Source organism: Schistocerca piceifrons, chromosome 2 (genome assembly GCF_021461385.2).
Source record: "Schistocerca piceifrons isolate TAMUIC-IGC-003096 chromosome 2, iqSchPice1.1, whole genome shotgun sequence".
Lineage (NCBI taxonomy): Eukaryota > Metazoa > Arthropoda > Insecta > Orthoptera > Acrididae > Schistocerca > Schistocerca piceifrons.
Window position 1 is genome coordinate 308,466,781 of NC_060139.1, and position 15,080 is coordinate 308,481,860.

At 39.2% G+C, this 15,080-nt stretch overlaps 1 protein-coding gene across 3 annotated transcripts in view; it reads right to left on the reverse strand.

Moving 5' to 3' along the window:
- LOC124774962 (reticulocyte-binding protein homolog 2b-like) overlaps positions 1 to 15,080 on the reverse strand; it is a 170,571-nt gene that overhangs the window by 21,239 nt on the left and 134,252 nt on the right. The gene's annotated exons all lie outside the window — the stretch shown is intronic.

The following is a 15,080-nucleotide window of genomic DNA, read 5'->3' on the forward strand; positions in this document are numbered from 1 at the left end:
TTAAAACTGTATCGTGTGAACAGATGTCCTCTTTTTCCTGTGCTACAGTTTTTCAGTAATTCAGACTGTATCCAACTTTACCCTATCCATTCCTCTTCTCAAATACTCTAAGGGATTATTGTACAATCAGGTAGAGAACCAGTTTCTTTGCCCCTCTCTCTCTCTCTTTTTAATGCTATTGTCATCCTCCATAGTCTCTAGGAGACTGTTCTGTCTCTGGAATATTGTACCCAGAAGGATGCCATTGTCATTAGACAGTAGAGATACATGTCTATGTAAAATTTAACAGCTATAATTTCCTCTCTGCCTCTATCTATGCCGCAGTACATAGCAAAACCACAATGATTAATGCCAAAAGGCCAGATCAGTCAGTCATCCAGGCTGTTGTCCCTGTAACTACTGGAAAGTTTGCACCCCTATTCAGCAACAATAGGTTATTCTGATCTCCAGTGGACAAGCGTGTGTGTGTGTGTGTGCGTGTGTGCGTGTGTGTGTGTGTGTGTGTGTGTGTGTGTGTGTGTTTGTGTGTGTGTGTTTGCAGTCTTCTTTTCCCTCTGTCTGCAACTCAATGCTTCCTTTATCTCTATGTGAAGAGTAGCAATCTATCCTTTTCACCTTAGCGGTTTTTTTATGTGGCTTAGTGAGTGTATATTTACTTATCTATAACAACTACTATATTAACAATACCAGAGAAGGGAAGTTGCTACTCACCATATAGCAGAGATGCTGAGTCGCGATAGGCACAATAAAAAGATTCACACAATCATAGCTTTCGGCCATTAAGGCCTTTGTCAGCAGTAGACACACACACACACACACACACACACACACACTCACACTCACACAAACGCAACTTGCACACACGTCTGCAGTCTCAGAGAGCTCAAACTACACTGCGAGCAGCAGTACCAGTGCAGTACCAGTGCATGATGGGAGTGGCGACTGGGTGGGGGTAAGGAGGAGGCTGGGGCGGGGAAGGGAAGGGATAGTATGGTGGGAGTGGCGGACAGTGAAGTGTTGCAGTTTGGACGGAGGGCAGGAGAGATGGTGTGGAGGGGGGGAACGGGTAAGTAGTGGAAAGGAGAGAAATAAAAAGAAATTAAAAGACTGGGTGTGGCAGTGAAATGATGGCTGTGTAGTGCTGGTATGGGAACAGGGAGAGGGCTGGATGGGTGAGGACAGTGACACCAGCTTTTCTGAACTGCGCAGGTGGGAACTTTCCCTGCAGTACATCCTACATTCCCGTAACCCTCCTGGCCTCAACCATCATTAGTCACTGTTAGTTTCAGCTCTCTGAGACTGCAGATGTGTGTGCAAGTTGCATTTGTGTGTGTGTGTGTGTGTGTGTGTGTGTGTGTGTCTACTGCTGACAAAGGCCGAAAGCTATGATTGTGTTAATCTTTTCATTGTGCCTATCGCGACTCAGCATCTCCTCTATATGGTGAGTAGCAACTTTCCTTCTCTGGTATTGTTACATTCCATCTGGGTTTTTCCATTGTTTAACTACTATATTTATTTGTTCATGGAAATAAGTTTTAATTTTTTTTAAGTTGTTTCACTTCCCTGAGGGCAAATTCACTGAAGAACTGTTGGATGAACACAATATCAAAGCATATTAGTTTCCACATGGAATATACATAATGTATTATGGTTGTCTGATATGTTCCACATTCATGAAGCTTTCCTCATTACGGCTGTATTGTTCAAACAGTGTATCTAATCTAATCTAAACGGAAAAGTTTTCAGTTTTTGGAATTTTTACTAAAAAATAAATAAATAAAAAATAAATCAATTGAAACAGATGATGCAGACAGGAGGAGGGTAAGATACTTTCACCAGAATGCTGAGATGAAGGGAATGGACAGGACACTAAACATGAAAAAAATCTTGAGCTCTGTAAATGACTGAAATTAGAATAGCATGACAGAGATTTGAAACATGACGTTTGCAAATGCAGCTTCTATATATTACCAATTCATCACTCGAGAGTCATATTTTACAAGTGCTAGGCAAGTATGGCAGGAAACTAATAATCTAGCTTCTGATTTTCTGCTATGAAATATGGCACATTTTTTCAGGAAAGATTTATTACTATCTTCAAGCCAGTTCCACAGTATTTGCCAATCTAAATTTCCCAAAATGAAGAAACCAGTGAATTTTAACACATACCACATACTAAAATCAGTATTTATTAAGTAGTCTAAGCTATTAAGATATGCACTGGTCAGTAAGAACATTATGATCCAGCTCTGTCAAGGACATGACCATTCCAAAGTCAAATGGAGAGCACTTGACATAGTAAGAAGCTCAATACAGGTACCTGGGATAAGGGAAAGTCATTCAATCACTCCATGAGCAGAATGTGATGAAATCCATTAATTGATTTGGCAAAGTATGGACTGGTACACCTTTGTTGTTTGGAATGAGCATCATGGAAAATGACAAGCTTGTCAGATCCCTTTTTTCAAAATTATACCTTTTGAAGTATAGAGGATATAAAATGTAGACTGGCCACAGCAAGGAAAGCATTTCTGAAGAAGAGAAATTCATTAACATCAAGTACAGATTTAAGTGTCCAGAAGTCTTTTCTGAAAGTATTTGTATGGAGTGTACTCATGTATGGAACTGAAACATGGACGATAAATAGTTTGGACAAGAAGATAATAGAAGCTTTCGAAATCTGGTGCTACAAAAGAATGTTGAAGATTAAACAGGTAGATCAAGTAAATAATGAGGAAGTACTGAAAAGAATTGGGGAGAAGAGGAGTTTATGGCACAACATGACTAGAAGAAGGGATCGGTTGGTAGGCATCAAGGGATCACCAGTTTAGTATTGGAGGGCAGTGTGGAGGGTAAAAATCGTAGAGGGAGACCAAGAGATGAACAGACTAAGCAGATTCAGATCTGTGGGTTGCAGTAGTTACTTGGAGATGAAGAAGCTTGCACAGGATGGAGTAGCATGGAGAGCTGCACCAAACCAGAGTTTGGACTAAAGACCACAACAACAACAACCTTCTGAAGCTGGATAAATGACATTAGAAATGGCATTAAATGTGCCACTCTTATCCAAGGACGTAGTTGTCATAGAGCTACCTGTTCTGTAAAGTTCCCCTAAATTTGGCACATACCAACCTCATAAAGCACATCTAGATCAATGAACTCAAAAACTACTATCTCGAATTCTTTGTGAATTGTGTAATGTGCACATGAACACCTGGTGCTGTTTACTTCCCATCAAATACCACTGACATGTTGCATCTGTGCTGAGAGGAAGTGCAGAGTCCGTCATGCAAAATTAAATGTGTACTGTCAAAATATTCCTTTTGATCCATGTATAAAAATATTTACATTTAAAGAAAACTGTTTATTTGTAAACACGCAGATTTGTCTCTTTTTGCTTGTATCAACTAAGAGACTGGACTTTTGTTCTAAAGACAGCCATTCAGATTTACGTTTTCTACGATTTCCCAAAATCACTTACAGTGTTTCCAGGATAGTTCCTTTGAAAGAGAATGGTCAATTTCTTTCCCAAATGAGAAACTGCATTTCATCTCTGATGACCTCATCATTGATGGGACATTTACGCTTATCTTCCATTTTCCTTTCTGCACAGGTCACTCAGCATAAATAAATCCACAGTAAAATTTGTGGTGTGCTATAGTATGGTTAATATAGTACACCTTTAATTAATTAAAATATATTAGGGTGTTTATTTCCTTGTCTTATACATATTTACACATTTTCAACGTTTTTTTGACATTTATTTCTGAATAAAGGACTACATTTTGATTTTTCCACAGTAACAGGAAGTTTTGTGAATACTTCTCATATACTGCGTTTGTATTTTTATTGTGTGCTAGAATTCTGCCTTTATTCAAGAGCACCAAGATTCTTTCAAAGAGCTCTAATAATATTTAGACTACTCCAGCTACTGAGTAGTTAGTGCAACAGTTGTATCAAAGGTAAAATTAACTTGAGAAAACTATTAAGATTATGAGAAGACAGAATGGTTGACCAGCTCTTGCTTTCAGGAACCGAAATTCAAAATACGACTAACACATGCAAATGACACTAGAAAGAAACTATCTTAGCTCTGAGACCTAAACTCCTGAAAGCAAATACTGACCATCCTTTACCTTTTTCAGTAATTGAACAATTACTGAAGCAGACTGGACTCTTAATTCTGTACATGAAGACATCCTCATCGGTAAATTTTCTGTTAAGTGGAATACACCTTCATTCAGAGCTCCAGGTGAACATTACTGAGAAGGACGATACTATAAAAAACAAAACTTGGCATCCTAAACATCAGACGGTAGTGTGCTAGAGCCTTTAATTGTGGAGGTAGAATAGAGAACCTGAAAAGTGAATGGATAGGTTGAAAGATGTAGAATTACAGGAAGATACAGAAGATGGATTCCCCACATGGAAAAATTCAAGAACCCTATAGAGGAAAGAGAAATAGCTGTATGAACTTCCAAGAGATCTGGTGGCGAGTCAGTGCTATCCAAGGGATGCTGAAGAATGGAAGAAATATGTAACAGTACTAAACAAAGGATAAAAACTTAGAAGACCGTGTTATGGAAAGGGAATAGGAAGTAGATGAAACTGAGTTGGGGGTGTGATAGAGCAAGAAGAATTTGACAAAATGCTGAAAGAACTGAGTCAAACAAGCTGCTCAGAGTAGATGACATTTCCTCTGACTATTAACATCCTTGGAAGGGCTAATCATGACAAAACTGGTATTCAGAATATATGAGGCAAAATAATATCAAAGACAGAGAATCATCTATTGAAAAAATGGTCATTCCATTCAACTGATCTTCCAAGACCTATGCCATCTCTGACAGAATAAAAATATTATCTGTGAACCTCGAAGTTATTATTTGTTGTGCTTTTCCACATTAGCTTAATAAGTCATGACTGCAAAATATCAACACTAATTATCTGCGGAAGAATGGTATAACTGACTGAGGCTGATCTGAGTAATTCGATTTGGGTTTCATAAATCTAAATTCATAGCATTTGTAGAACTAGAAATAGTATTAGAGAATATTGATCAGAATATACTCCAAATATGGAAGGTAGCAGGGATCAAATGCAAAGAATAAAATGTTACCAGTAAGTTGTATGGAAACCAGACTGCAGTCATAGGAGTCAAAAGGCGCGAAATGGAGGAAGTAGTTAACAAGGAAGTGGTACTGGATCATTCGTGTTATACAATCTGTACACTGACAAGCAGTAATGGAAACTATGGAGGAATGTGGAAAAGCACAACAAAGAATAACTTCGAGGTTCACAGATAATATTTTTATTCTGTCAGAGATGGCATAGGTCTTGGAAGACCAGTTGAATGGAATGACCATTTTTTCAGTAGATGATGTAAGATGGATATCAACAAAGGAAAATAAGAGTAAGGGAATGTAGTTGAATTAATTTCTGTGATGCTGACAAAATTAGATCAGGAAATGAGACATTAAGAGTAGACAATGAATGAAATATAGAGGATATAAAATGCAGACAGGAAATAGGATGAAAAGCCTTCCTGAAAAAGAGAAATTTATTCACACTGATTAAAAATTTAGTGGAAAAGAAGCTGCTTCTTTATGTAATTGTCTGGAGTGCAATCTTGTATGAAAGAGAAACATGGATGGTAACTAGTACAGACAGCCAAAGAAAATAAAGATTTTGAACTGTTGTATTACAGAAGAATGCTGAAGATAAGATCCTGAGGCATCAAGGAATAGTTAATTTGGTAATTAATCCAATCAATGAAGAAATATTAGGGGAAAAAATTCATGCAGCTGCAAATTTTTGTACCGTGGTAGGAGGAAGTGTCACAAACACGATACCAAAAATCCCCATATGTGAGATGTGAGCATTGGGGAGGGGAGTGGAGGGGGGCACTTAAAGGTCACTTTTTAAAATTTTTCTTGAATAACTCAAAACTGCAGCTTCTAGAGGGAAAAAGTTCCCAGTACACAACTAAACTACATTAAAATTCATACCAAAAAGGTTCTATTACTTTCTGGCCAGGGCTAGTAGTTTCCATGTTGCAGGGGATGGAAAAGTCAGAGATTATTAAAAATAGTGTCTTAATGGTGTATAATTAATGTGTGTTGTTAAATGAAATCAGTTAAGAACAGATATTAAATGTGAATGCCCCCTTCTTCATATGTTTGCATACTGAAGAGGGAGCAGGTGATACACCACTCTATCTGCCCCACAAATGACTGGGTGTTTCACAAAATTACACCAAACCTCTGCAGCATACCTTCCAAATCACTAGTGATGCAGTATGCAAATACCAGGGGTTTGGGGATGGGGGGGGGGGGGGGGGGGGATGGTATTTTCCACAAAATGCGTTAACACATCATGGAATATTCAGATATGAATTAGTAATAAAATTAAGGCAAGAAATACATAGGAACAGAATCTACATAAATCTTTGGGCTCTGTTCTTCACTGCTAGAACAGAAATTGATTCTTAGTCATCATGAATGGCAGCTGTAGCACTCTTCAGGGAAAGGCTACCTTCTCCACTATGAGCACTGCTCATTTTCTGAGCTATGGACAGACTATACCTTCCCAGCATTTCCTGTTTGGTTCGTTGGTTGGTTGGGCGGAGGGAATCAAACAGCAAGTTCATCGGTCCCATTGGATTATGGAAGGACGAGGAAGGAAGGAAGGAAGTTGGCTGTTCCCTTTCAAAGGAACCATTCCAGCATTTGCCTGAAGCTATTGAAGGAAATTCACAGAAAACCTAAATCAGGATGGCCAGACGTGGGTTTGAACTGCTGTCCTCCTGAATGCGAGTCCAGTGTGCTAACCACTGCACCACCTCACTCAGTAGCATTTCCTGTCCAGTTCTCTTATCTGAGCAGACAAAGTTACTTCACTGAGTTTGAGTTTATATAGTGAAGTTATTTTTAGTTTATTAAATGTGTACTTATTTGCAGTTTTTAAGTGAGCTATTATGTAAAAAGCTGAACAGGTAGAGCTCTCAGCTGTTTACCACACTGTAGAGCCTGTTCCAAGTTCAATATGTATTCAACAATGGCAATTTCATTGTCTGCACTACCACTGGCTGTAAAGCATGAGGCGTATCAAATGCATTACCCCAGCCTCAGCTCCCAACATCTGAAGAGGCCCAGAGGCTTAATTTGTCTCCCAGTGCAAACGGATTAGGTCACTGAAGTTACAGAACTTCATATATTTCAGCATAAGTCAAGCAGTGCATTACAGCAGATTACTGTTCTACATCTACATCTACATTTATACTCCGCAAGCCACCCAACGGTGTGTGGCGGAGGGCACTTTACGTGCCACTGTCATTACCTCCCTTTCCTGTTCCAGTCGCGTATGGTTCGCGGGAAGAACGACTGTCTGAAAGCCTCCGTGCGCGCTCTTATCTCTCTAATTTTACATTCGTGATCTCCTTGGGAGGTATAAGTAGGGGGAAGCAATATATTCGATACCTCATCCAGAAACGCACCCTCTCGAAACCTGGCAAGCAAGCTACACCGCGATGCAGAGCGCCTCTCTTGCAGAGTCTGCCACTTGAGTTTGCTAAACATCTCCGTAACACTATCACGGTTACCAAATAACCCTGTGACGAAACGCGCCGCTCTTCTTTGTATCTTCTCTATCTCCTCCGTCAAACCGATCTGGTACGGATCCCACACTGATGAGCAATACTCAAGTATAGGTCGAACGAGTGTTTTGTAAGCCACCTCCTTTGTTGATGGACTACATTTTCTAAGCACTCTCCCAATGAATCTCAACCTGGTACCCGCCTTACCAACAATTAATTTTATATGATCATTCCACTTCAAATCGTTCCGCACGCATACTCCCAGATATTTTACAGAAGTAACTGCTACCAGTGTTTGTTCCGCTATCATATAATCATACAATAAAGGATCCTTCTTTCTATGTATTCGCAATACATTACATTTGTCTATGTTAAGGGACAGTTGCCACTCCCTGCACCAAGTGCCTATCCGCTGCAGATCTTCCCGCATTTCGCTACAATTTTCTAATGCTGCAACTTCTCGGTATACTACAGCATCATCCGCGAAAAGCCGCATTCTTGATCTGAACATGATCACTCCCATTTCAGCAGACATACACACACTCTTTGGAAGATATACTGTGGGTGTGTGATAAGCAGTTCCAATAAAGTAAAGTCATATGGCACAAATGGCTGGGAGAACCCAAAGTGTAGGTCAGCTGCCTAATTGGAAAGGTTTTCCCTATCCTCCATACCTGCAGGCACATTTGCTTCATGAAGTATGAGAGCTGTGTGTGTATGTGTATTTGTTAAGATCCTTGTACTGGTGTGTGTGTGTGTGTGTGTGTGTGTGTGTGTGTGTGTGTGTGTGTGTGTGTTTTGGAGATGGTGGTTAGAGAAGGGAGAAGGTGAAACCCAGTGCCAGCATATAGCCTCATCTCTCGAATAGCAGCAGAGGGTCCAGAAAGCTTATAACCCCATCCGACAGATAGTCATTAACAGTCTCACATGCCGTCAAGTCACGAGATGCTGTGGACAGGTCGGGAGTTGAATTCGGGACATTGGCGCAATGACTAGTGATTAAAGGCTTTGCCATAAAGGCAAATGGAAATTTGTGAATGGCATGCAGATACTTGGATTGTCACTCATCCAAGTACTGGCCATTCCTGATGGTGTGTATTCACTTTGATGCGACTGGTCACTGGTGTTTCCACCTCGGCATGGTCATTGACAGAGGCTGCACTTAATGTAGACTACACTACAAGTGACAGTAATTCCTGACTGGAAGAAGCTTATACAGTTTACCAGTAACAGAATTAATGCTGAGAGAAGTTCAGTAGCCTTCTGGTCATTCATTAATTCACCACCAAGTTACTACAACACAATTGGCTTTACAATATGCTGTCAATGACAGACATCACAAAGGTTCTAGATTTATCAGTCCAATCACATTGCCATCAACTCTACAAAGGTCACTGATATTATCAGCTTTACAAATTATACACTTCTGTGTTTATAGGAATGTATTTTACATAAAAGCTCACTTAACAACAGCAAATTAATACTCATTTAATAAATTGAAAATAAATCCACTATATAAACATGACTTCGGTGAAGTTATTTTGTTTACTCACATAAGAGTAATGGACAAAAATGCTGGGGAGATATAGTCTGTCTGCAGAATGAAAACTGAGTACCACTCATGGTGGCAGAAGTTGCATTGCCCAGAAGACTAGACTAATTTTAAATGCTGCTTCACACCAGTCTTTGGAATCAAGACCACAGTCAAATTTGTATTGTTAAGGAATTTATACCAATTGAGCAAAATGAATTTTCCACCGATAATAAAATTTGGGTTTTTAAAGCATAATTTATTAGCAGCTAAACCTTTCGTTGTTGGCTGAAAGTCATTGAAAATGTGTGTTCCTGAAAGTTTTTGGGACTAATGGACCTTCCCTAATGTCTTAATGCAGATTATCCTTATTCCTAGTGCTGATTTGGTGAACTGAGCTGTTCAGTGGAAGAAAGCTACCTATTACCTAAAGCAAAAGCCATCCTGCAATAAACCTACTGAGAATCAGTAGACAAAATATTCAATTCTTGGAGCAATTCTCTACAGGAATTTCTTGAATTCACACAACAAATATATGTATTATGTAGCTTTGGACTTCAGAATCTTTAGTTTGGCTTGAAGAATAACACTAAAATAGACATCATACAGTGTTGATGATGTTACTGTTGCAGCCTTCAGTCGAGAGACAGGTTTGATGCAGCTCTCCATGCTACTGTGTCCTGGTCAAGCCCCTTCATCTCCGAATAACAACTTCACCAACATCCTTCTGAATCTGCTTAGTGTATTCATCTCTTGGTCTCCATCTACAATATTTACCCACCATGCTGTCCTCCAATATTAAATCGGTGATCCCTTGAAGCCTCAGAACATGTCCTACCAACCGATTCCTTCTTCCAGTCACATTGTGCCACAAATTCCATTCAGAACGTCCTCATTAGTTACGTGATCTATCCATCTAAAGTTCAGCATTCTTCTGTAGCACCACATTTCAAGAGCTTCAATTCTCTTCCTGTCTAAATTATTTATTGTCAATGTTTCACTTCCATACATGGCTACACTCCATACAAATACTTTCAGAAAAGACTTCCAGACACTTAAATCTATACTCAATGTTAACAAATTTCTCTTCTTCAGAAACGCTTTCCTTGCCTTAGCCAGTCTACAGTTTACATCCTCTCCAATTTGAACATAGTCAGTTATTTTGCTCCCCAAAGAGCAAAACTCATCTAGTACTTTAAAAGTGCCCCTTTTCCTAATCTAATTCCCTCAGTATCACCTGATTTAATTCTACTATATTCCATTATCCTTGTTTTGCTTTTGATTATCTTCATCTTATATGTTCCATTCAAAACACTGTCCATTCCATTTGACTGCTCTTCCAGGCCCATTGCTGTCTCTGACAGAATTACAATGTTGTTGGCAAACCTCAAAGTTTTTATTTCTTCTCCATGGATTTTAATTCCCTACTCCAAGTTTTTCTTTTGTTTCCTTTACTGCTTGCTCAATATACAGATTGAATAACATCAGGGATAGGCTGCAACCCTGTCTCACTCCCTTCTCAAACACAGCTTCCCTTTCATGCCCCTTGACTCTTAGACCTGCCTTCCGGTTTCTGTACAAACTGTAAATAGCCTTTCGCTCCCTGTATTTTACCCCTGCCACCTTCAGAATTTGAAAAACAGTATTCCAGTCAACATTGTCAAATGTTAGAAACATAGGTTTGTCTTTCGTTAACCTATATTCCAAGATAAGTCGTAGGGTCAGTATTACCTTGCGTGTTCCAACATTTCTACGGAATCCAAACTGATCTTCCCGGAGGTTGACTTCTACCAGTTATTTCACTCATCTGTAAAGAATTCATGTTAGTATTTTGCAATTGTGACTTATTAAACTGATAGCTCAATAATTTTTACACCTGTCAACACCGGCTTGCTTTGGGATTGGAATTATTATATTCTTCTTGAAATCTGAGGGTATTTCACCTGTCTCATACATCTTGCTCACCAGATGGAAGAGTTTTGTCATGGCTGGCTCTCCCAAGGCTATCAGTAGTCGTAATGGAATGTTTTTTACTCCCGGGATCTTATTTTGACTTACATCTTTCAGTGCTCTGTCATATTCTGCACGCAGTATCGTGTCTCCCGTTTCATCTTCATCTACATCCTCTTCCATTTCCATAATATTGCCCTCAAGTACATTGCCCTTGCAATAGACTCTCTATATACTCCCTCCACTTTTCTGCTTTCCCTTATTTGCTTAGGACTGGTTTTCTATTTGAGCTCTTGATATTCATACAGGTAGTTCTCTTTTCTCCAAAGGTATCTTTAATTTTCCTGTAGGCAGTATCTATCTTACCCCTAGTGATATGTGCTTCTACATCTTTACATTTGTCCTCTAGCCATCCCCACTCAACCATTTTACACTTCCTGTCTATCTCATTTTTGAGACGTTTGTATTCCTTTTTGCCTGCTTCATCTACTGCATTTTTATATTTTCTCCTTTCATAAATTCAATTCCATATCTCTTCTGTTGCCCATGGATTTTTACATACTTGATCCTCTGCTGTCTTCACTACTTCATCTGTTAAAGCAACCCATTCTTTTTCTACTGTATTTCTTTCCCCTGTTCTTGTCAATCATTCACTAATGCTCTCTCTGAAACTCTCTATAACCACTGGTTCCTTCAGTTTATCCAGGTCCCATGTCCTCAAATTCCTACCTTTCTTCAGTTTTATTCTGCAGTTCATACCCAATAATTGTGGTCAGAGTGCACATCTGCCCCTGGAAATGCCTTACAATTTAAAACCTGGTTCCTAATTCTATGTCTTACCATTATATAATCAATTTCAAACCTTCCAGTGTCTCCAGGCCTCTTCCACATATACAACCTTCTTTCACAATTCTTAAATAAAATGTTAGCTATGATTAAGTTATGCTCTGTGTAAAGTTCTACCAGGCGGCTTCCTCTTTCATTTCTTACCCCCAATCAACATTCACCTACTTATCCTCTCTTTCTTTTCCTACTACTGAATTCCAGTACCCCATGACTATTAAATTTTCATCTCCCTTAACTCTCTGAATAATTTCTTTTATTGCATCATACATTTTTTTTTTCAATCTCTTCATAATCTGTGGAGCTAGGCGGCATATAATCTTGTACTTCTGTGGTAGGCGTGGGCTTCATGTCTATCTTGGCTACAATAACGCGTTCACTATGCTGTTCCTAGTAGCTTATCCACATTCCTATTTTTTTTATTCATTATTAAACATATTCCTGCATTACCCCTATTTGATTTTGTATTTATAACCCTGTATTCACCCAGAAGCCTTGTTCCTCCTGCCACCGAACTTCACTAATTCCCATTATATCTAACTTCAATCTATCCATTTCCCTTTTTAAATTTTCTAACCATCCTGCCCAATTAAGGGATCTGACATTCCACACTCCAATCCATAGAACGCCAGTTTTGTTTCTCATGATAATGATGTCCCCCTGAATAGTCCCCGTCAATATATCCGAATGGGGGACTATTTTACCTCCGGAATATTTTACCTAAGAGGACACCATCATCATTTAATCATACAGTAAAGCTGCGTGCCCTCGGGAAAAATTATGGCTGTAGTTTCCCCTTGCTTTCAGTCATTCACAGTACTAGCACAGCAAGGTCTTTTTGGTTTATCTTACAATGCCAGATCAGTCAATTATCCAGACTGTTACACCTGCAACTACTGAAAAGGCTGCTGCCCCTCTTCAGGAACAACATGTTTGTCTGGCCTCTCAACACGTACCCCTCCATTGTGGTTGCACCTATGGTACAGCTCTCTGTATCGCTGAGGCACGCGAGCCTCCCCAGCAATGGTGAGGTCCATGGTTCATGGGGGTGGGGCACCGTATGATATTTTAATTCTACACTGTATCATATAGGATTAAAATAAGCAAACTGAGCTAACTTTATTTCTTTTTTTATGTTATCTATGCAACTCCCATGTTGCACATTTATGTAGGTGTTCAAGATGTTCTATGGACGTTCCTCTCCACTGAATCTCTTACCAAAATATTTTAATTTAGTTGAAATATACAGTCAAACACCTTTCGTAAGTCTCAGAAAAGACTAGTGGCCTGTAATTTATTAACTCTATCCTTGCTGTATGCATAACTAGTCTCCTAAATATAATAAATCTTCAGAAACTCAAACTGAGGACTTTGGGGATGTATCAGTCATGGTAAGACGGTGGAGAAGTTCATATACTGTAAATATAATTCTGGAACATTCACGCCAATGCTGTGCTGGATTGAAAGGCAGTTTGTATTCCTGCACACAACTCTGTTTAATGTGTAGCTGCTGGAAGTTTCATTATTGTATGTCTGTTAGTTATTGTGCGGGGCTGTATTGAGTAGAATGTTGTGTTACAAAATTTGCGAATTTTGAGATGACAAAGTTAGAGGAGCAACGCATCTACATTAAATTTTGTGTGAAACTCAAGAAAACCTTTACAGAGACACACCAAATGATGCAGGAAGCCTACAGTGATGAATGCTTAGGTCGTACTCAGTGTTATGAATAGATCACATGGTTTAAAAATGGCCTGATGGAAGATAAAGATGACCCTCATTCAGAACACCCTTCAACGTCTACCGACGACGCTCATGTCAGGAATGTCAACGAAATTGTGCATGCTAATCAAAGACTGACTGTCCGAGAGATTGCAGAGGAATGCAACATTTCAGTTGGATTGTGTCATAAAATCCTGACACAGCATCTTGGAATGCATTGTGTCACCACCAAGTTCGACCCACAGCTCATGAGTCAAGAACAGAATAACCTTTGCCTCGAAACCTGTGAAGAGCCTATGGATCGCACAAATGAGAATGAGATGTTTTTTATGACAATCATAACAGGTGATGAGACGTGGGTCTATGGTTATGATGTTGAGAGCAAGGTTCAGTCTGCACAATGTGTCAGGAAAGATTCTCCAAGACCAACAAAAGCTCGTCAGGCGGGGTCAAACGTCAAAGCCATGCCAATAGTTTTCTTTAATTCTCAAGGATCTGTCCATCATAACTTTGTGCTACAGGGACACACTGTTAATCGATGGTACTAGGTGGGACTTGTTGCGATTCCTGCACAAAAGTGTGAGAAAGAAACGGCCTGAAATGTGGTGAGATAATTCATGGCTCTCGCATCATGATAACACACTTACGCATTCATCCCCATTGATGCGTGACTACTGCACAAAAAATGAAGTCGCTATGCTGCCTCATCCTCCGTACTCTCCAGATGTGGTCCCTGCAGACTTTTTTTTTTACTTCCAAACTTGAGAATCCCATTGAAAGGATGAAGATTTGCAACAATAGACCAGATAAAAGAAAATCTGCAGACAGCACTTTGTGCGATTCAGCAAGAGGCATCCCAATATTGCTTCTGGAAGTGGAAATGGTGTTGGGACTGGTGTATCAATTGTGGTGGGGAGTATTTTGATTGAGACCATGCACAATAAGTAAGGTAAGTGTAGAAAAATTTTGTAGGCAAAGTTCCAGAAATTTTTTGAACAGAGCTCATATACATTCGATGTAGCTTTCATTCATTTCCACCATTTGCAACTGATAACTGTAGGTATTTGGAAATATCTTTTTATGAATTTTATTATTATTGTTATTGGCAAAATACTGGCTTCAAACTTTTGTCTTTTTCTTTACTCCTCATCTTGCCACATATTCCTTCCATTTAGCCGGCATTCAGTGCAATCTGACCCTCTAATATTTTGAAGTGTTTGTTAGCTACTATTGATTTTGCTCTGCTTAATGTACACATTACATATTTTGCTATGTCAATAACCTTAATAATTTTCATCATCATCATTACTATAATTATGAAACTTGATACGGCTACTGAAAAAAAAGGAGCAACTAAAAAGTGCCTTTAATGACCTAAAGTTGATATACAGTTAACATAAACAGCTAGACGTTAGTATAGCGTATCTTACTGTACGTTTC